This window comes from Schistocerca gregaria, chromosome 2 (genome assembly GCF_023897955.1).
Source record: "Schistocerca gregaria isolate iqSchGreg1 chromosome 2, iqSchGreg1.2, whole genome shotgun sequence".
NCBI classification, from domain to species: Eukaryota; Metazoa; Arthropoda; class Insecta; order Orthoptera; family Acrididae; genus Schistocerca; species Schistocerca gregaria.
Genome location: NC_064921.1, coordinates 1,018,561,870 through 1,018,582,167, shown reverse-complemented (window position 1 = coordinate 1,018,582,167; position 20,298 = coordinate 1,018,561,870). Strand labels below are relative to the sequence as shown.

The following is a 20,298-nucleotide window of genomic DNA, read 5'->3' as shown; positions in this document are numbered from 1 at the left end:
TGTCTCGCTGGAGGAAGCACTGTCTTTTATGAGAGAAAAATGAAATGGCACTTAGTGCTATCGAATACATGGCCTTTGTGTTCACAGCACGACGCCCTAACGTACTGAGCTGAGGAGCGATGCAATTCGGCCACGTCACCAGTCCAATACCCGGTCCACCGGCTCATCCACCTTCATTACTGCCCTGCCAGACATTTAACCACGTATCTGTTTTCGTTGACTTTTGCTTTCTTGATGCTTGGACCCAAAAAGCACAACACAAAGAAAACGTAAGCGCTGTGAGACTAGCCAAGACTCAGCAAACAAAAGTATGTTCGGCTACCAGGAATCGAATCAGGGCTGCCTGGCTGAAAGCCATGCCTCCTAACAGCTTTCCGTTCCTTCTGACGGCCAGACAATCAGACGTGCAGGGCAAGCGCCATAATCACTGCCGTCACTGATAATATCTCTTCAACCTGTTTGCGCGAAATTTACTTCCTTTCCCGCACGAAGGAAACGGGTAGGTTTGGAATATTTAAAATTCATTGTCAGATGTGGGGTTCGAACCCACGCTCCCTTTCGGGAACCAGAGCTTAAATCTGGCGCCTTAGACCGCTCGGCCAATCTGACGTGCGAGCGGAAACACACTGCTGCCATCGTTTCTATAAACATCTCCAGGGCCTCACTGCGAAATTTGCTTGTTTTTTTTGTGTGAAGGAAATACATTTTTTTAGAGTATTTAAAACGAGTTGTGAGATGTGAGGTAACACCCCACCCTCACTGTCGGCACCCGGAACTTAAATATGGTGCCTGGCACCGTTGTTTTCCGACGCCTTCGGCCTTAAGTGGAACGAGCAGAACTCTAACTATCAATTTTCACATTGGCGTGGAGAAAACAACGAACGACAATAAAAGTCCGTTCCCTAGCAACGGCTATGCTGTGTATTTCGCCCTCAGGGGAAGCTAATGATATGCTCCAGGCGAGGATCAAACTAACCAACTTAACATTGTGATACTTAGGCGCTTTCTACTTCTGGACTGGCACAATTATGCTCAATCGTCTCTGGATCGTCTGTACGTACGTCACATTAGATATTTCTTATATCATGCGGCTGTAAATTAAAGGGCAGTTTTCCAACGGCTGTCAGTTGTGCTTCTATTTACGCTAGCAGCACCTACACACTGCGTTCAGATGTGCCAACCTCTGCCCTGGCGTTGAACGCCTACAGCGCCTTCGCCTTCGGCCTCTGGTGGCAGGAGGGTAGCCGATACATCGCGGCGTGAATGACTCGGCACGCAAGGCGGTGGTGGTGTAACGGTCAGCATGGTTGCTTCCCAAGCAGTTGATCCGGGTTAGATTCCCGGCCACAGCACGAAACGTACATTTTTCTTCTAGGGCTATTCCAAGTAACGTAACGCGATCCTCGAAACAGAACCGTCGTGGTACGAATAGTTTTCCTTCGCCCCACGTCTCACTCCGTGTCGCCATTGCGGTAGTCGCCGGATTTCGATTCACAGCATCGTGTGTCTCCATGTGTCGACTTGTCTCGACTTTGCTCGGCTGACGCGAGAGCTGACGCTTGGAAATGGGCATATATGTAGAGGGCAGGCGGGAGAAACGACTGCGAGAGACCAAAAACCGACAAACATACGACAGAACCTTTCATTTTATTGTGGCCACAGATTCGCGCTTTAGTGCACCGACAGGCAGGAGTGGCGTCAGCGTGCTGGACCGCATCATTATCGCTAAGCAGCGACGACACCTAAGTAAATAGGCAAAATGAAAGAAGCCAAATGTAGGTAGAGCTCCAAGCTGGTCGCCCATCCAAGTACTAAACACGGCCAACCGCTATTAACTCCAATCAACAGACGAGAACCGCTGCACTCAGCGTGGTATGGCCGTTATCGACAACGCCGCGAAACGTGCAGACGTCTTGCTTCTTGTGCACATCACTTGGTATTTACCTGGCAGTGTCTCGCTGGAGGAAGCACTGTCTTTTATGAGAGAAAAATGAAATGGCACTTAGTGCTATCGAATACATGGCCTTTGTGTTCACAGCACGACGCTCTAACGTACTGAGCTGAGGAGCGATGCAATTCGGCCACGTCACCAGTCCAATACCCGGTCCACCGACTCATCCACCTTCATTACTGCCCTGCCAGACATTTAACCACGTATCTGTTTTCGTTGACTTTTGCTTTCTTGATGCTTGGACCCAAAAAGCACAACACAAAGAAAACGTAAGCGCCGTGAGACTAGCCAAGACTCAGCAAACAAAAGTATGTTCGGCTACCAGGAATCGAATCCGGGCTGCCTGGCTGAAAGCCATGCCTCCTAACAGCTTTCCGTTCCTTCTGACGGCCAGACAATCAGACGTGCAGGGCAAGCGCCATAATCACTGCCGTCACTGATAATATCTCTTCAACCTGTTTGCGCGAAATTTACTTCCTTTCCCGCACGAAGGAAACGGGTAGGTTTGGAATATTTAAAATTCATTGTCAGATGTGGGGTTCGAACCCACGCTCCCTTTCGGGAACCAGAGCTTAAATATGGCGCCTTAGACCGCTCGGCCAATCTGACGTGCGAGCGGAAACACACTGCTGCCATCGTTTCTATAAACATCTCCAGGGCCTGACTGCGAAATTTGCTTGTTTTTTTTTGTGTGAAGGAAATACATTTTTTTAGAGTATTTAAAACGAGTTGTGAGATGTGAGGTAACACCCCACCCTCACTGTCGGCACCCGGAACTTAAATATGGTGCCTGGCACCGTTGTTTTCCGACGCCTTCGGCCTTAAGTGGAACGAGCAGAACTCTAACTATCAATTTTCACATTGGCGTGGAGAAAACAACGAACGACAATAAAAGTCCGTTCCCTAGCAACGGCTACACTGTGTATTTCGCCCTCAGGGGAAGCTAATGATATGCTCCAGGCGAGGATCAAACTAACCAACTTAACATTGTGATACTTAGGCGCTTTCTACTTCTGGACTGGCACAATTATGCTCAATCGTCTCTGGATCGTCTGTACGTACGTCACATTAGATATTTCTTATATCATGCGGCTGTAAATTAAAGGGCAGTTTTCCAACGGCTGTCAGTTGTGCTTCTATTTACGCTAGCAGCACCTACACACTGCGTTCAGATGTGCCAACCTCTGCCCTGGCGTTGAACGCCTACAGCGCCTTCGCCTTCAGCCTCTGGTGGCAGGAGGGTAGCCGATACATCGCGACGTGAATGACTCGGCACGCAAGGCGGTGGTGGTGTAACGGTCAGCATGGTTGCTTCCCAAGCAGTTGATCCGGGTTCGATTCCCGGCCACCGCACGAAACGTACATTTTTCTTCTAGGGCTATTCCAAGTAACGTAACGCGATCCTCGAAACAGAACCGTCGTGGTACGAATAGTTTTCCTTCGCCCCACGTCTCACTCCGTGTCGCCATTGCGGTAGTCGCCGGATTTCGATTCACAGCATCGTGTGTCTCCATGTGTCGACTTGTCTCGACTTTGCTCGGCTGACGCGAGAGCTGACGCTTGGAAATGGGCATATATGTAGAGGGCAGGCGGGAGAAACGACTGCGAGAGACCAAAAACCGACAAACATACGACAGAACCTTTCATTTTATTGTGGCCACAGATTCGCGCTTTAGTGCACCGACAGGCAGGAGTGGCGTCAGCGTGCTGGACCGCATCATTATCGCTAAGCAGCGACGACACCTAAGTAAATAGGCAAAATGAAAGAAGCCAAATGTAGGTAGAGCTCCAAGCTGGTCGCCCATCCAAGTACTAAACACGGCCAACCGCTATTAACTCCAATCAACAGACGAGAACCGCTGCACTCAGCGTGGTATGGCCGTTATCGACAACGCCGCGAAACGTGCAGACGTCTTGCTTCTTGTGCACATCACTTGGTATTTACCTGGCAGTGTCTCGCTGGAGGAAGCACTGTCTTTTATGAGAGAAAAATGAAATGGCACTTAGTGCTATCGAATACATGGCCTTTGTGTTCACAGCACGACGCCCTAACGTACTGAGCTGAGGAGCGATGCAATTCGGCCACGTCACCAGTCCAATACCCGGTCCACCGGCTCATCCACCTTCATTACTGCCCTGCCAGACATTTAACCACGTATCTGTTTTCGTTGACTTTTGCTTTCTTGATGCTTGGACCCAAAAAGCACAACACAAAGAAAACGTAAGCGCTGTGAGACTAGCCAAGACTCAGCAAACAAAAGTATGTTCGGCTACCAGGAATCGAATCAGGGCTGCCTGGCTGAAAGCCATGCCTCCTAACAGCTTTCCGTTCCTTCTGACGGCCAGACAATCAGACGTGCAGGGCAAGCGCCATAATCACTGCCGTCACTGATAATATCTCTTCAACCTGTTTGCGCGAAATTTACTTCCTTTCCCGCACGAAGGAAACGGGTAGGTTTGGAATATTTAAAATTCATTGTCAGATGTGGGGTTCGAACCCACGCTCCCTTTCGGGAACCAGAGCTTAAATCTGGCGCCTTAGACCGCTCGGCCAATCTGACGTGCGAGCGGAAACACACTGCTGCCATCGTTTCTATAAACATCTCCAGGGCCTCACTGCGAAATTTGCTTGTTTTTTTTGTGTGAAGGAAATACATTTTTTTAGAGTATTTAAAACGAGTTGTGAGATGTGAGGTAACACCCCACCCTCACTGTCGGCACCCGGAACTTAAATATGGTGCCTGGCACCGTTGTTTTCCGACGCCTTCGGCCTTAAGTGGAACGAGCAGAACTCTAACTATCAATTTTCACATTGGCGTGGAGAAAACAACGAACGACAATAAAAGTCCGTTCCCTAGCAACGGCTATGCTGTGTATTTCGCCCTCAGGGGAAGCTAATGATATGCTCCAGGCGAGGATCAAACTAACCAACTTAACATTGTGATACTTAGGCGCTTTCTACTTCTGGACTGGCACAATTATGCTCAATCGTCTCTGGATCGTCTGTACGTACGTCACATTAGATATTTCTTATATCATGCGGCTGTAAATTAAAGGGCAGTTTTCCAACGGCTGTCAGTTGTGCTTCTATTTACGCTAGCAGCACCTACACACTGCGTTCAGATGTGCCAACCTCTGCCCTGGCGTTGAACGCCTACAGCGCCTTCGCCTTCGGCCTCTGGTGGCAGGAGGGTAGCCGATACATCGCGGCGTGAATGACTCGGCACGCAAGGCGGTGGTGGTGTAACGGTCAGCATGGTTGCTTCCCAAGCAGTTGATCCGGGTTAGATTCCCGGCCACAGCACGAAACGTACATTTTTCTTCTAGGGCTATTCCAAGTAACGTAACGCGATCCTCGAAACAGAACCGTCGTGGTACGAATAGTTTTCCTTCGCCCCACGTCTCACTCCGTGTCGCCATTGCGGTAGTCGCCGGATTTCGATTCACAGCATCGTGTGTCTCCATGTGTCGACTTGTCTCGACTTTGCTCGGCTGACGCGAGAGCTGACGCTTGGAAATGGGCATATATGTAGAGGGCAGGCGGGAGAAACGACTGCGAGAGACCAAAAACCGACAAACATACGACAGAACCTTTCATTTTATTGTGGCCACAGATTCGCGCTTTAGTGCACCGACAGGCAGGAGTGGCGTCAGCGTGCTGGACCGCATCATTATCGCTAAGCAGCGACGACACCTAAGTAAATAGGCAAAATGAAAGAAGCCAAATGTAGGTAGAGCTCCAAGCTGGTCGCCCATCCAAGTACTAAACACGGCCAACCGCTATTAACTCCAATCAACAGACGAGAACCGCTGCACTCAGCGTGGTATGGCCGTTATCGACAACGCCGCGAAACGTGCAGACGTCTTGCTTCTTGTGCACATCACTTGGTATTTACCTGGCAGTGTCTCGCTGGAGGAAGCACTGTCTTTTATGAGAGAAAAATGAAATGGCACTTAGTGCTATCGAATACATGGCCTTTGTGTTCACAGCACGACGCTCTAACGTACTGAGCTGAGGAGCGATGCAATTCGGCCACGTCACCAGTCCAATACCCGGTCCACCGACTCATCCACCTTCATTACTGCCCTGCCAGACATTTAACCACGTATCTGTTTTCGTTGACTTTTGCTTTCTTGATGCTTGGACCCAAAAAGCACAACACAAAGAAAACGTAAGCGCCGTGAGACTAGCCAAGACTCAGCAAACAAAAGTATGTTCGGCTACCAGGAATCGAATCCGGGCTGCCTGGCTGAAAGCCATGCCTCCTAACAGCTTTCCGTTCCTTCTGACGGCCAGACAATCAGACGTGCAGGGCAAGCGCCATAATCACTGCCGTCACTGATAATATCTCTTCAACCTGTTTGCGCGAAATTTACTTCCTTTCCCGCACGAAGGAAACGGGTAGGTTTGGAATATTTAAAATTCATTGTCAGATGTGGGGTTCGAACCCACGCTCCCTTTCGGGAACCAGAGCTTAAATATGGCGCCTTAGACCGCTCGGCCAATCTGACGTGCGAGCGGAAACACACTGCTGCCATCGTTTCTATAAACATCTCCAGGGCCTGACTGCGAAATTTGCTTGTTTTTTTTTGTGTGAAGGAAATACATTTTTTTAGAGTATTTAAAACGAGTTGTGAGATGTGAGGTAACACCCCACCCTCACTGTCGGCACCCGGAACTTAAATATGGTGCCTGGCACCGTTGTTTTCCGACGCCTTCGGCCTTAAGTGGAACGAGCAGAACTCTAACTATCAATTTTCACATTGGCGTGGAGAAAACAACGAACGACAATAAAAGTCCGTTCCCTAGCAACGGCTACACTGTGTATTTCGCCCTCAGGGGAAGCTAATGATATGCTCCAGGCGAGGATCAAACTAACCAACTTAACATTGTGATACTTAGGCGCTTTCTACTTCTGGACTGGCACAATTATGCTCAATCGTCTCTGGATCGTCTGTACGTACGTCACATTAGATATTTCTTATATCATGCGGCTGTAAATTAAAGGGCAGTTTTCCAACGGCTGTCAGTTGTGCTTCTATTTACGCTAGCAGCACCTACACACTGCGTTCAGATGTGCCAACCTCTGCCCTGGCGTTGAACGCCTACAGCGCCTTCGCCTTCAGCCTCTGGTGGCAGGAGGGTAGCCGATACATCGCGACGTGAATGACTCGGCACGCAAGGCGGTGGTGGTGTAACGGTCAGCATGGTTGCTTCCCAAGCAGTTGATCCGGGTTCGATTCCCGGCCACCGCACGAAACGTACATTTTTCTTCTAGGGCTATTCCAAGTAACGTAACGCGATCCTCGAAACAGAACCGTCGTGGTACGAATAGTTTTCCTTCGCCCCACGTCTCACTCCGTGTCGCCATTGCGGTAGTCGCCGGATTTCGATTCACAGCATCGTGTGTCTCCATGTGTCGACTTGTCTCGACTTTGCTCGGCTGACGCGAGAGCTGACGCTTGGAAATGGGCATATATGTAGAGGGCAGGCGGGAGAAACGACTGCGAGAGACCAAAAACCGACAAACATACGACAGAACCTTTCATTTTATTGTGGCCACAGATTCGCGCTTTAGTGCACCGACAGGCAGGAGTGGCGTCAGCGTGCTGGACCGCATCATTATCGCTAAGCAGCGACGACACCTAAGTAAATAGGCAAAATGAAAGAAGCCAAATGTAGGTAGAGCTCCAAGCTGGTCGCCCATCCAAGTACTAAACACGGCCAACCGCTATTAACTCCAATCAACAGACGAGAACCGCTGCACTCAGCGTGGTATGGCCGTTATCGACAACGCCGCGAAACGTGCAGACGTCTTGCTTCTTGTGCACATCACTTGGTATTTACCTGGCAGTGTCTCGCTGGAGGAAGCACTGTCTTTTATGAGAGAAAAATGAAATGGCACTTAGTGCTATCGAATACATGGCCTTTGTGTTCACAGCACGACGCTCTAACGTACTGAGCTGAGGAGCGATGCAATTCGGCCACGTCACCAGTCCAATACCCGGTCCACCGGCTCATCCACCTTCATTACTGCCCTGCCAGACATTTAACCACGTATCTGTTTTCGTTGACTTTTGCTTTCTTGATGCTTGGACCCAAAAAGCACAACACAAAGAAAACGTAAGCGCCGTGAGACTAGCCAAGACTCAGCAAACAAAAGTATGTTCGGCTACCAGGAATCGAATCCGGGCTGCCTGGCTGAAAGCCATGCCTCCTAACAGCTTTCCGTTCCTTCTGACGGCCAGACAATCAGACGTGCAGGGCAAGCGCCATAATCACTGCCGTCACTGATAATATCTCTTCAACCTGTTTGCGCGAAATTTACTTCCTTTCCCGCACGAAGGAAACGGGTAGGTTTGGAATATTTAAAATTCATTGTCAGATGTGGGGTTCGAACCCACGCTGCCTTTCGGGAACCAGAGCTTAAATCTGGCGCCTTAGACCGCTCGGCCAATCTGACGTGCGAGCGGAAACACACTGCTGCCATCGTTTCTATAAACATCTCCAGGGCCTCACTGCGAAATTTGCTTGTTTTTTTTTGTGTGAAGGAAATACATTTTTTTAGAGTATTTAAAACGAGTTGTGAGATGTGAGGTAACACCCCACCCTCACTGTCGGCACCCGGAACTTAAATATGGTGCCTGGCACCGTTGTTTTCCGACGCCTTCGGCCTTAAGTGGAACGAGCAGAACTCTAACTATCAATTTTCACATTGGCGTGGAGAAAACAACGAACGACAATAAAAGTCCGTTCCCTAGCAACGGCTACACTGTGTATTTCGCCCTCAGGGGAAGCTAATGATATGCTCCAGGCGAGGATCAAACTAACCAACTTAACATTGTGATACTTAGGCGCTTTCTACTTCTGGACTGGCACAATTATGCTCAATCGTCTCTGGATCGTCTGTACGTACGTCACATTAGATATTTCTTATATCATGCGGCTGTAAATTAAAGGGCAGTTTTCCAACGGCTGTCAGTTGTGCTTCTATTTACGCTAGCAGCACCTACACACTGCGTTCAGATGTGCCAACCTCTGCCCTGGCGTTGAACGCCTACAGCGCCTTCGCCTTCGGCCTCTGGTGGCAGGAGGGTAGCCGATACATCGCGACGTGAATGACTCGGCACGCAAGGCGGTGGTGGTGTAACGGTCAGCATGGTTGCTTCCCAAGCAGTTGATCCGGGTTCGATTCCCGGCCACCGCACGAAACGTACATTTTTCTTCTAGGGCTATTCCAAGTAACGTAACGCGATCCTCGAAACAGAACCGTCGTGGTACGAATAGTTTTCCTTCGCCCCACGTCTCACTCCGTGTCGCCATTGCGGTAGTCGCCGGATTTCGATTCACAGCATCGTGTGTCTCCATGTGTCGACTTGTCTCGACTTTGCTCGGCTGACGCGAGAGCTGACGCTTGGAAATGGGCATATATGTAGAGGGCAGGCGGGAGAAACGACTGCGAGAGACCAAAAACCGACAAACATACGACAGAACCTTTCATTTTATTGTGGCCACAGATTCGCGCTTTAGTGCACCGACAGGCAGGAGTGGCGTCAGCGTGCTGGACCGCATCATTATCGCTAAGCAGCGACGACACCTAAGTAAATAGGCAAAATGAAAGAAGCCAAATGTAGGTAGAGCTCCAAGCTGGTCGCCCATCCAAGTACTAAACACGGCCAACCGCTATTAACTCCAATCAACAGACGAGAACCGCTGCACTCAGCGTGGTATGGCCGTTATCGACAACGCCGCGAAACGTGCAGACGTCTTGCTTCTTGTGCACATCACTTGGTATTTACCTGGCAGTGTCTCGCTGGAGGAAGCACTGTCTTTTATGAGAGAAAAATGAAATGGCACTTAGTGCTATCGAATACATGGCCTTTGTGTTCACAGCACGACGCCCTAACGTACTGAGCTGAGGAGCGATGCAATTCGGCCACGTCACCAGTCCAATACCCGGTCCACCGGCTCATCCACCTTCATTACTGCCCTGCCAGACATTTAACCACGTATCTGTTTTCGTTGACTTTTGCTTTCTTGATGCTTGGACCCAAAAAGCACAACACAAAGAAAACGTAAGCGCTGTGAGACTAGCCAAGACTCAGCAAACAAAAGTATGTTCGGCTACCAGGAATCGAATCAGGGCTGCCTGGCTGAAAGCCATGCCTCCTAACAGCTTCCCGTTCCTTCTGACGGCCAGACAATCAGACGTGCAGGGCAAGCGCCATAATCACTGCCGTCACTGATAATATCTCTTCAACCTGTTTGCGCGAAATTTACTTCCTTTCCCGCACGAAGGAAACGGGTAGGTTTGGAATATTTAAAATTCATTGTCAGATGTGGGGTTCGAACCCACGCTGCCTTTCGGGAACCAGAGCTTAAATCTGGCGCCTTAGACCGCTCGGCCAATCTGACGTGCGAGCGGAAACACACTGCTGCCATCGTTTCTATAAACATCTGCAGGGCCTGACTGCGAAATTTGCTTGTTTTTTTTGTGTGAAGGAAATACATTTTTTTTAGAGTATTTAAAACGAGTTGTGAGATGTGAGGTAACACCCCACCCTCACTGTCGGCACCCGGAACTTAAATATGGTGCCTCGCACCGTTGTTTTCCGACGCCTTCGGCCTTAAGTGGAACGAGCAGAACTCTAACTATCAATTTTCACATTGGCGTGGAGAAAACAACGAACGACAATAAAAGTCCGTTCCCTAGCAACGGCTACGCTGTGTATTTCGCCCTCAGGGGAAGCTAATGATATGCTCCAGGCGAGGATCAAACTAACCAACTTAACATTGTGATACTTAGGCGCTTTCTACTTCTGGACTGGCACAATTATGCTCAATCGTCTCTGGATCGTCTGTACGTACGTCACATTAGATATTTCTTATATCATGCGGCTGTAAATTAAAGGGCAGTTTTCCAACGGCTGTCAGTTGTGCTTCTATTTACGCTAGCAGCACCTACACACTGCGTTCAGATGTGCCAACCTCTGCCCTGGCGTTGAACGCCTACAGCGCCTTCGCCTTCGGCCTCTGGTGGCAGGAGGGTAGCCGATACATCGCGGCGTGAATGACTCGGCACGCAAGGCGGTGGTGGTGTAACGGTCAGCATGGTTGCTTCCCAAGCAGTTGATCCGGGTTCGATTCCCGGCCACCGCACGAAACGTACATTTTTCTTCTAGGGCTATTCCAAGTAACGTAACGCGATCCTCGAAACAGAACCGTCGTGGTACGAATAGTTTTCCTTCGCCCCACGTCTCACTCCGTGTCGCCATTGCGGCAGTCGCCGGATTTCGATTCACAGCATCGTGTGTCTCCATGTGTCGACTTGTCTCGACTTTGTTCGGCTGACGCGAGAGCTGACGCTTGGAAATGGTCATATATGTAGAGGGCAGGCGGGAGAAACGACTGCGAGAGACCAAAAACCGACAAACATACGACAGAACCTTTCATTTTATTGTGGCCACAGATTCGCGCTTTAGTGCACCGACAGGCAGGAGTGGCGTCAGCGTGCTGGACCGCATCATTATCGCTAAGCAGCGACGACACCTAAGTAAATAGGCAAAATGAAAGAAGCCAAATGTAGGTAGAGCTCCAAGCTGGTCGCCCATCCAAGTACTAAACACGGCCAACCGCTATTAACTCCAATCAACAGACGAGAACCGCTGCACTCAGCGTGGTATGGCCGTTATCGACAACGCCGCGAAACGTGCAGACGTCTTGCTTCTTGTGCACATCACTTGGTATTTACCTGGCAGTGTCTCGCTGGAGGAAGCACTGTCTTTTATGAGAGAAAAATGAAATGGCACTTAGTGCTATCGAATACATGGCCTTTGTGTTCACAGCACGACGCTCTAACGTACTGAGCTGAGGAGCGATGCAATTCGGCCACGTCACCAGTCCAATACCCGGTCCACCGGCTCATCCACCTTCATTACTGCCCTGCCAGACATTTAACCACGTATCTGTTTTCGTTGACTTTTGCTTTCTTGATGCTTGGACCCAAAAAGCACAACACAAAGAAAACGTAAGCGCCGTGAGACTAGCCAAGACTCAGCAAACAAAAGTATGTTCGGCTACCAGGAATCGAATCCGGGCTGCCTGGCTGAAAGCCATGCCTCCTAACAGCTTTCCGTTCCTTCTGACGGCCAGACAATCAGACGTGCAGGGCAAGCGCCATAATCACTGCCGTCACTGATAATATCTCTTCAACCTGTTTGCGCGAAATTTACTTCCTTTCCCGCACGAAGGAAACGGGTAGGTTTGGAATATTTAAAATTCATTGTCAGATGTGGGGTTCGAACCCACGCTGCCTTTCGGGAACCAGAGCTTAAATCTGGCGCCTTAGACCGCTCGGCCAATCTGACGTGCGAGCGGAAACACACTGCTGCCATCGTTTCTATAAACATCTCCAGGGCCTCACTGCGAAATTTGCTTGTTTTTTTTTGTGTGAAGGAAATACATTTTTTTAGAGTATTTAAAACGAGTTGTGAGATGTGAGGTAACATCCCACCCTCACTGTCGGCACCCGGAACTTAAATATGGTGCCTGGCACCGTTGTTTTCCGACGCCTTCGGCCTTAAGTGGAACGAGCAGAACTCTAACTATCAATTTTCACATTGGCGTGGAGAAAACAACGAACGACAATAAAAGTCCGTTCCCTAGCAACGGCTACACTGTGTATTTCGCCCTCAGGGGAAGCTAATGATATGCTCCAGGCGAGGATCAAACTAACCAACTTAACATTGTGATACTTAGGCGCTTTCTACTTCTGGACTGGCACAATTATGCTCAATCGTCTCTGGATCGTCTGTACGTACGTCACATTAGATATTTCTTATATCATGCGGCTGTAAATTAAAGGGCAGTTTTCCAACGGCTGTCAGTTGTGCTTCTATTTACGCTAGCAGCACCTACACACTGCGTTCAGATGTGCCAACCTCTGCCCTGGCGTTGAACGCCTACAGCGCCTTCGCCTTCGGCCTCTGGTGGCAGGAGGGTAGCCGATACATCGCGGCGTGAATGACTCGGCACGCAAGGCGGTGGTGGTGTAACGGTCAGCATGGTTGCTTCCCAAGCAGTTGATCCGGGTTCGATTCCCGGCCACCGCACGAAAAGTACATTTTTCTTCTAGGGCTATTCCAAGTAACGTAACGCGATCCTCGAAACAGAACCGTCGTGGTACGACTAGTTTTCCTTCGCCCCACGTCTCACTCCGTGTCGCCATTGCGGTAGTCGCCGGATTTCGATTCACAGCATCGTGTGTCTCCATGTGTCGACTTGTCTCGACTTTGCTCGGCTGACGCGAGAGCTGACGCTTGGAAATGGGCATATATGTAGAGGGCAGGCGGGAGAAACGACTGCGAGAGACCAAAAACCGACAAACATACGACAGAACCTTTCATTTTATTGTGGCCACAGATTCGCGCTTTAGTGCACCGACAGGCAGGAGTGGCGTCAGCGTGCTGGACCGCATCATTATCGCTAAGCAGCGACGACACCTAAGTAAATAGGCAAAATGAAAGAAGCCAAATGTAGGTAGAGCTCCAAGCTGGTCGCCCATCCAAGTACTAAACACGGCCAACCGCTATTAACTCCAATCAACAGACGAGAACCGCTGCACTCAGCGTGGTATGGCCGTTATCGACAACGCCGCGAAACGTGCAGACGTCTTGCTTCTTGTGCACATCACTTGGTATTTACCTGGCAGTGTCTCGCTGGAGGAAGCACTGTCTTTTATGAGAGAAAAATGAAATGGCACTTAGTGCTATCGAATACATGGCCTTTGTGTTCACAGCACGACGCTCTAACGTACTGAGCTGAGGAGCGATGCAATTCGGCCACGTCACCAGTCCAATACCCGGTCCACCGGCTCATCCACCTTCATTACTGCCCTGCCAGACATTTAACCACGTATCTGTTTTCGTTGACTTTTGCTTTCTTGATGCTTGGACCCAAAAAGCACAACACAAAGAAAACGTAAGCGCCGTGAGACTAGCCAAGACTCAGCAAACAAAAGTATGTTCGGCTACCAGGAATCGAATCCGGGCTGCCTGGCTGAAAGCCATGCCTCCTAACAGCTTTCCGTTCCTTCTGACGGCCAGACAATCAGACGTGCAGGGCAAGCGCCATAATCACTGCCGTCACTGATAATATCTCTTCAACCTGTTTGCGCGAAATTTACTTCCTTTCCCGCACGAAGGAAACGGGTAGGTTTGGAATATTTAAAATTCATTGTGAGATGTGGGGTTCGAACCCACGCTGCCTTTCGGGAACCAGAGCTTAAATCTGGCGCCTTAGACCGCTCGGCCAATCTGACGTGCGAGCGGAAACACACTGCTGCCATCGTTTCTATAAACATCTCCAGGGCCTCACTGCGAAATTTGCTTGTTTTTTTTTTTGTGTGAAGGAAATACATTTTTTTAGAGTATTTAAAACGAGTTGTGAGATGTGAGGTAACACCCCACCCTCACTGTCGGCACCCGGAACTTAAATATGGTGCCTGGCACCGTTGTTTTCCGACGCCTTCGGCCTTAAGTGGAACGAGCAGAACTCTAACTATCAATTTTCACATTGGCGTGGAGAAAACAACGAACGACAATAAAAGTCCGTTCCCTAGCAACGGCTACACTGTGTATTTCGCCCTCAGGGGAAGCTAATGATATGCTCCAGGCGAGGATCAAACTAACCAACTTAACATTGTGATACTTAGGCGCTTTCTACTTCTGGACTGGCACAATTATGCTCAATCGTCTCTGGATCGTCTGTACGTACGTCACATTAGATATTTCTTATATCATGCGGCTGTAAATTAAAGGGCAGTTTTCCAACGGCTGTCAGTTGTGCTTCTATTTACGCTAGCAGCACCTACACACTGCGTTCAGATGTGCCAACCTCTGCCCTGGCGTTGAACGCCTACAGCGCCTTCGCCTTCGGCCTCTGGTGGCAGGAGGGTAGCCGATACATCGCGACGTGAATGACTCGGCACGCAAGGCGGTCGTGGTGTAACGGTCAGCATGGTTGCTTCCCAAGCAGTTGATCCGGGTTCGATTCCCGGCCACCGCACGAAACGTACATTTTTCTTCTAGGGCTATTCCAAGTAACGTAACGCGATCCTCGAAACAGAACCGTCGTGGTACGACTAGTTTTCCTTCGCCCCACGTCTCACTCCGTGTCGCCATTGCGGTAGTCGCCGGATTTCGATTCACAGCATCGTGTGTCTCCATGTGTCGACTTGTCTCGACTTTGCTCGGCTGACGCGAGAGCTGACGCTTGGAAATGGGCATATATGTAGAGGGCAGGCGGGAGAAACGACTGCGAGAGACCAAAAACCGACAAACATACGACAGAACCTTTCATTTTATTGTGGCCACAGATTCGCGCTTTAGTGCACCGACAGGCAGGAGTGGCGTCAGCGTGCTGGACCGCATCATTATCGCTAAGCAGCGACGACACCTAAGTAAATAGGCAAAATGAAAGAAGCCAAATGTAGGTAGAGCTCCAAGCTGGTCGCCCATCCAAGTACTAAACACGGCCAACCGCTATTAATTCCAATCAACAGACGAGAACCGCTGCACTCAGCGTGGTATGGCCGTTATCGACAACGCCGCGAAACGTGCAGACGTCTTGCTTCTTGTGCACATCACTTGGTATTTACCTGGCAGTGTCTCGCTGGAGGAAGCACTGTCTTTTATGAGAGAAAAATGAAATGGCACTTAGTGCTATCGAATACATGGCCTTTGTGTTCACAGCACGACGCCCTAACGTACTGAGCTGAGGAGCGATGCAATTCGGCCACGTCACCAGTCCAATACCCGGTCCACCGGCTCATCCACCTTCATTACTGCCCTGCCAGACATTTAACCACGTATCTGTTTTCGTTGACTTTTGCTTTCTTGATGCTTGGACCCAAAAAGCACAACACAAAGAAAACGTAAGCGCTGTGAGACTAGCCAAGACTCAGCAAACAAAAGTATGTTCGGCTACCAGGAATCGAATCAGGGCTGCCTGGCTGAAAGCCATGCCTCCTAACAGCTTCCCGTTCCTTCTGACGGCCAGACAATCAGACGTGCAGGGCATGCGCCATAATCACTGCCGTCACTGATAATATCTCTTCAACCTGTTTGCGCGAAATTTACTTCCTTTCCCGCACGAAGGAAACGGGTAGGTTTGGAATATTTAAAATTCATTGTCAGATGTGGGGTTCGAACCCACGCTGCCTTTCGGGAACCAGAGCTTAAATCTGGCGCCTTAGACCGCTCGGCCAATCTGACGTGCGAGCGGAAACACACTGCTGCCATCGTTTCTATAAACATCTGCAGGGCCTGACTGCGAAATTTGCTTGTTTTTTTTGTGTGAAGGAAATACATTTTTTTTAGAGTATTTAAAACGAGTTGTGAGATGTGAGGTAACACCCCACCCTCACTGTCGGCACCCGGAACTTAAATATGGTGCCTCGCACCGTTGTTTTCCGACGCCTTCGGCCTTAAGTGGAACGAGCAGAACTCTAACTATCAATTTTCACATTGGCGTGGAGAAAACAACGAACGACAATAAAAGTCCGTTCCCTAGCAACGGCTACGCTGTGTATTTCGCCCTCAGGGGAAGCTAATGATATGCTCCAGGCGAGGATCAAACTAACCAACTTAACATTGTGATACTTAGGCGCTTTCTACTTCTGGACTGGCACAATTATGCTCAATCGTCTCTGGATCGTCTGTACGTACGTCACATTAGATATTTCTTATATCATGCGGCTGTAAATTAAAGGGCAGTTTTCCAACGGCTGTCAGTTGTGCTTCTATTTACGCTAGCAGCACCTACACACTGCGTTCAGATGTGCCAACCTCTGCCCTGGCGTTGAACGCCTACAGCGCCTTCGCCTTCGGCCTCTGGTGGCAGGAGGGTAGCCGATACATCGCGGCGTGAATGACTCGGCACGCAAGGCGGTGGTGGTGTAACGGTCAGCATGGTTGCTTCCCAAGCAGTTGATCCGGGTTCGATTCCCGGCCACCGCACGAAACGTACATTTTTCTTCTAGGGCTATTCCAAGTAACGTAACGCGATCCTCGAAACAGAACCGTCGTGGTACGAATAGTTTTCCTTCGCCCCACGTCTCACTCCGTGTCGCCATTGCGGCAGTCGCCGGATTTCGATTCACAGCATCGTGTGTCTCCATGTGTCGACTTGTCTCGACTTTGTTCGGCTGACGCGAGAGCTGACGCTTGGAAATGGTCATATATGTAGAGGGCAGGCGGGAGAAACGACTGCGAGAGACCAAAAACCGACAAACATACGACAGAACCTTTCATTTTATTGTGGCCACAGATTCGCGCTTTAGTGCACCGACAGGCAGGAGTGGCGTCAGCGTGCTGGACCGCATCATTATCGCTAAGCAGCGACGACACCTAAGTAAATAGGCAAAATGAAAGAAGCCAAATGTAGGTAGAGCTCCAAGCTGGTCGCCCATCCAAGTACTAAACACGGCCAACCGCTATTAACTCCAATCAACAGACGAGAACCGCTGCACTCAGCGTGGTATGGCCGTTATCGACAACCCCGCGAAACGTGCAGACGTCTTGCTTCTTGTGCACATCACTTGGTATTTACCTGGCAGTGTCTCGCTGGAGGAAGCACTGTCTTTTATGAGAGAAAAATGAAATGGCACTTAGTGCTATCGAATACATGGCCTTTGTGTTCACAGCACGACGCTCTAACGTACTGAGCTGAGGAGCGATGCAATTCGGCCACGTCACCAGTCCAATACCCGGTCCACCGGCTCATCCACCTTCATTACTGCCCTGCCAGACATTTAACCACGTATCTGTTTTCGTTGACTTTTGCTTTCTTGATGCTTGGACCCAAAAAGCACAACACAAAGAAAACGTAAGCGCTGTGAGACTAGCCAAGACTCAGCAAACAAAAGTATGTTCGGCTACCAGGAATCGAATCCGGGCTGCCTGGCTGAAAGCCATGCCTCCTAACAGCTTTCCGTTCCTTCTGACGGCCAGACAATCAGACGTGCAGGGCAAGCGCCATAATCACTGCCGTCACTGATAATATCTCTTCAACCTGTTTGCGCGAAATTTACTTCCTTTCCCGCACGAAGGAAACGGGTAGGTTTGGAATATTTAAAATTCATTGTCAGATGTGGGGTTCGAACCCACGCTGCCTTTCGGGAACCAGAGCTTAAATCTGGCGCCTTAGACCGCTCGGCCAATCTGACGTGCGAGCGGAAACACACTGCTGCCATCGTTTCTATAAACATCTCCAGGGCCTGACTGCGAAATTTGCTTGTTTTTTTTGTGTGAAGGAAATACGTTTTTTTAGAGTATTTAAAACGAGTTGTGAGATGTGAGGTAACACCCCACCCTCACTGTCGGCACCCGGAACTTAAATATGGTGCCTGGCACCGTTGTTTTCCGACGCCTTCGGCCTTAAGTGGAACGAGCAGAACTCTAACTATCAATTTTCACATTGGCGTGGAGAAAACAACGAACGACAATAAAAGTCCGTTCCCTAGCAACGGCTACGCTGTGTATTTCGCCCTCAGGGGAAGCTAATGATATGCTCCAGGCGAGGATCAAACTAACCAACTTAACATTGTGATACTTAGGCGCTTTCTACTTCTGGACTGGCACAATTATGCTCAATCGTCTCTGGATCGTCTGTACGTACGTCACATTAGATATTTCTTATATCATGCTGCTGTAAATTAAAGGGCAGTTTTCCAACGGCTGTCAGTTGTGCTTCTATTTACGCTAGCAGCACCTACACACTGCGTTCAGATGTGCCAACCTCTGCCCTGGCGTTGAACGCCTACAGCGCCTTCGCCTTCGGCCTCTGGTGGCAGGAGGGTAGCCGATACATCGCGGCGTGAATGACTCGGCACGCAAGGCGGTGGTGGTGTAACGGTCAGCATGGTTGCTTCCCAAGCAGTTGATCCGGGTTCGATTCCCGGCCACCGCACGAAACGTACATTTTTCTTCTAGGGCTATTCCAAGTAACGTAACGCGATCCTCGAAACAGAACCGTCGTGGTACGAATAGTTTTCCTTCGCCCCACGTCTCACTCCGTGTCGCCATTGCGGCAGTCGCCGGATTTCGATTCACAGCATCGTGTGTCTCCATGTGTCGACTTGTCTCGACTTTGTTCGGCTGACGCGAGAGCTGACGCTTGGAAATGGGCATATATGTAGAGGGCAGGCGGGAGAAACGACTGCGAGAGACCAAAAACCGACAAACATACGACAGAACCTTTCATTTTATTGTGGCCACAGATTCGCGCTTTAGTGCACCGACAGGCAGGAGTGGCGTCAGCGTGCTGGACCGCATCATTATCGCTAAGCAGCGACGACACCTAAATAAATAGGCAAAATGAAAGAAGCCAAATGTAGGTAGAGCTCCAAGCTGGTCGCCCATCCAAGTACTAAACACGGCCAACCGCTATTAACTCCAATCAACAGACGAGAACCGCTGCACTCAGCGTGGTATGGCCGTTATCGACAACGCCGCGAAACGTGCAGACGTCTTGCTTCTTGTGCACATCACTTGGTATTTACCTGGCAGTGTCTCGCTGGAGGAAGCACTGTCTTTTATGAGAGAAAAATGAAATGGCACTTAGTGCTATCGAATACATGGCCTTTGTGTTCACAGCACGACGCTCTAACGTACTGAGCTGAGGAGCGATGCAATTCGGCCACGTCACCAGTCCAATACCCGGTCCACCGGCTCATCCACCTTCATTACTGCCCTGCCAGACATTTAACCACGTATCTGTTTTCGTTGACTTTTGCTTTCTTGATGCTTGGACCCAAAAAGCACAACACAAAGAAAACGTAAGCGCCGTGAGACTAGCCAAGACTCAGCAAACAAAAGTATGTTCGGCTACCAGGAATCGAATCCGGGCTGCCTGGCTGAAAGCCATGCCTCCTAACAGCTTTACGTTCCTTCTGACGGCCAATCAGACGTGCAGGGCAAGCGCCATAATCACTGCCGTCACTGATAATATCTCTTCAACCTGTTTGCGCGAAATTTACTTCCTTTCCCGCACGAAGGAAACGGGTAGGTTTGGAATATTTAAAATTCATTGTCAGATGTGGGGTTCGAACCCACGCTGCCTTTCGGGAACCAGAGCTTAAATCTGGCGCCTTAGACCGCTCTGCCAATCTGACGGGCGAGCGGAAACACACTGCTGCCATCGTTTCTATAAACATCTCCAGGGCCTGACTGCGAAATTTGCTTGTTTTTTTTTTGTGTGAAGGAAATACGTTTTTTTAGAGTATTTAAAACGAGTTGTGAGATGTGAGGTAACACCCCACCCTCACTGTCGGCACCCGGAACTTAAA

The 20,298-nt window shown here is 49.7% G+C and overlaps 21 non-coding genes across 21 annotated transcripts; 10 read left to right on the top strand and 11 right to left on the bottom strand.

The window, feature by feature from the left end:
• Positions 1–525: 525 nt before the first annotated feature.
• Trnal-uaa (transfer RNA leucine (anticodon UAA)) lies at positions 526–609 on the bottom strand. Its single transcript has one exon. It is a non-coding gene; the product is annotated as a tRNA-Leu (tRNA).
• A 671-nt stretch (positions 610–1,280) lies between these two features.
• Trnag-ccc (transfer RNA glycine (anticodon CCC)) lies at positions 1,281–1,352 on the top strand. Its single transcript has one exon. It is a non-coding gene; the product is annotated as a tRNA-Gly (tRNA).
• Positions 1,353–2,476: 1,124 nt separating this feature from the next.
• On the bottom strand, positions 2,477–2,560 carry Trnal-uaa (transfer RNA leucine (anticodon UAA)). The gene has a single exon. It is a non-coding gene; the product is annotated as a tRNA-Leu (tRNA).
• A 672-nt stretch (positions 2,561–3,232) lies between these two features.
• Trnag-ccc (transfer RNA glycine (anticodon CCC)) lies at positions 3,233–3,304 on the top strand. The gene has a single exon. It is a non-coding gene; the product is annotated as a tRNA-Gly (tRNA).
• Positions 3,305–4,428: 1,124 nt separating this feature from the next.
• Positions 4,429–4,512, bottom strand: Trnal-uaa (transfer RNA leucine (anticodon UAA)). The gene has a single exon. It is a non-coding gene; the product is annotated as a tRNA-Leu (tRNA).
• Positions 4,513–5,183: 671 nt separating this feature from the next.
• Positions 5,184–5,255, top strand: Trnag-ccc (transfer RNA glycine (anticodon CCC)). The gene has a single exon. It is a non-coding gene; the product is annotated as a tRNA-Gly (tRNA).
• Positions 5,256–6,379: 1,124 nt separating this feature from the next.
• On the bottom strand, positions 6,380–6,463 carry Trnal-uaa (transfer RNA leucine (anticodon UAA)). The gene has a single exon. It is a non-coding gene; the product is annotated as a tRNA-Leu (tRNA).
• Positions 6,464–7,135: 672 nt separating this feature from the next.
• Trnag-ccc (transfer RNA glycine (anticodon CCC)) lies at positions 7,136–7,207 on the top strand. Its single transcript has one exon. It is a non-coding gene; the product is annotated as a tRNA-Gly (tRNA).
• Positions 7,208–8,331: 1,124 nt separating this feature from the next.
• On the bottom strand, positions 8,332–8,415 carry Trnal-uaa (transfer RNA leucine (anticodon UAA)). Its single transcript has one exon. It is a non-coding gene; the product is annotated as a tRNA-Leu (tRNA).
• Positions 8,416–9,087: 672 nt separating this feature from the next.
• Trnag-ccc (transfer RNA glycine (anticodon CCC)) lies at positions 9,088–9,159 on the top strand. The gene has a single exon. It is a non-coding gene; the product is annotated as a tRNA-Gly (tRNA).
• Positions 9,160–10,283: 1,124 nt separating this feature from the next.
• Trnal-uaa (transfer RNA leucine (anticodon UAA)) lies at positions 10,284–10,367 on the bottom strand. The gene has a single exon. It is a non-coding gene; the product is annotated as a tRNA-Leu (tRNA).
• Positions 10,368–11,039: 672 nt separating this feature from the next.
• Positions 11,040–11,111, top strand: Trnag-ccc (transfer RNA glycine (anticodon CCC)). Its single transcript has one exon. It is a non-coding gene; the product is annotated as a tRNA-Gly (tRNA).
• Positions 11,112–12,235: 1,124 nt separating this feature from the next.
• On the bottom strand, positions 12,236–12,319 carry Trnal-uaa (transfer RNA leucine (anticodon UAA)). Its single transcript has one exon. It is a non-coding gene; the product is annotated as a tRNA-Leu (tRNA).
• A 672-nt stretch (positions 12,320–12,991) lies between these two features.
• Positions 12,992–13,063, top strand: Trnag-ccc (transfer RNA glycine (anticodon CCC)). Its single transcript has one exon. It is a non-coding gene; the product is annotated as a tRNA-Gly (tRNA).
• Positions 13,064–14,187: 1,124 nt separating this feature from the next.
• Trnal-uaa (transfer RNA leucine (anticodon UAA)) lies at positions 14,188–14,271 on the bottom strand. Its single transcript has one exon. It is a non-coding gene; the product is annotated as a tRNA-Leu (tRNA).
• A 674-nt stretch (positions 14,272–14,945) lies between these two features.
• On the top strand, positions 14,946–15,017 carry Trnag-ccc (transfer RNA glycine (anticodon CCC)). Its single transcript has one exon. It is a non-coding gene; the product is annotated as a tRNA-Gly (tRNA).
• Positions 15,018–16,141: 1,124 nt separating this feature from the next.
• Positions 16,142–16,225, bottom strand: Trnal-uaa (transfer RNA leucine (anticodon UAA)). The gene has a single exon. It is a non-coding gene; the product is annotated as a tRNA-Leu (tRNA).
• A 672-nt stretch (positions 16,226–16,897) lies between these two features.
• Positions 16,898–16,969, top strand: Trnag-ccc (transfer RNA glycine (anticodon CCC)). Its single transcript has one exon. It is a non-coding gene; the product is annotated as a tRNA-Gly (tRNA).
• Positions 16,970–18,093: 1,124 nt separating this feature from the next.
• Trnal-uaa (transfer RNA leucine (anticodon UAA)) lies at positions 18,094–18,177 on the bottom strand. The gene has a single exon. It is a non-coding gene; the product is annotated as a tRNA-Leu (tRNA).
• A 671-nt stretch (positions 18,178–18,848) lies between these two features.
• Trnag-ccc (transfer RNA glycine (anticodon CCC)) lies at positions 18,849–18,920 on the top strand. Its single transcript has one exon. It is a non-coding gene; the product is annotated as a tRNA-Gly (tRNA).
• A 1,120-nt stretch (positions 18,921–20,040) lies between these two features.
• Positions 20,041–20,124, bottom strand: Trnal-uaa (transfer RNA leucine (anticodon UAA)). Its single transcript has one exon. It is a non-coding gene; the product is annotated as a tRNA-Leu (tRNA).
• Positions 20,125–20,298: the final 174 nt, after the last annotated feature.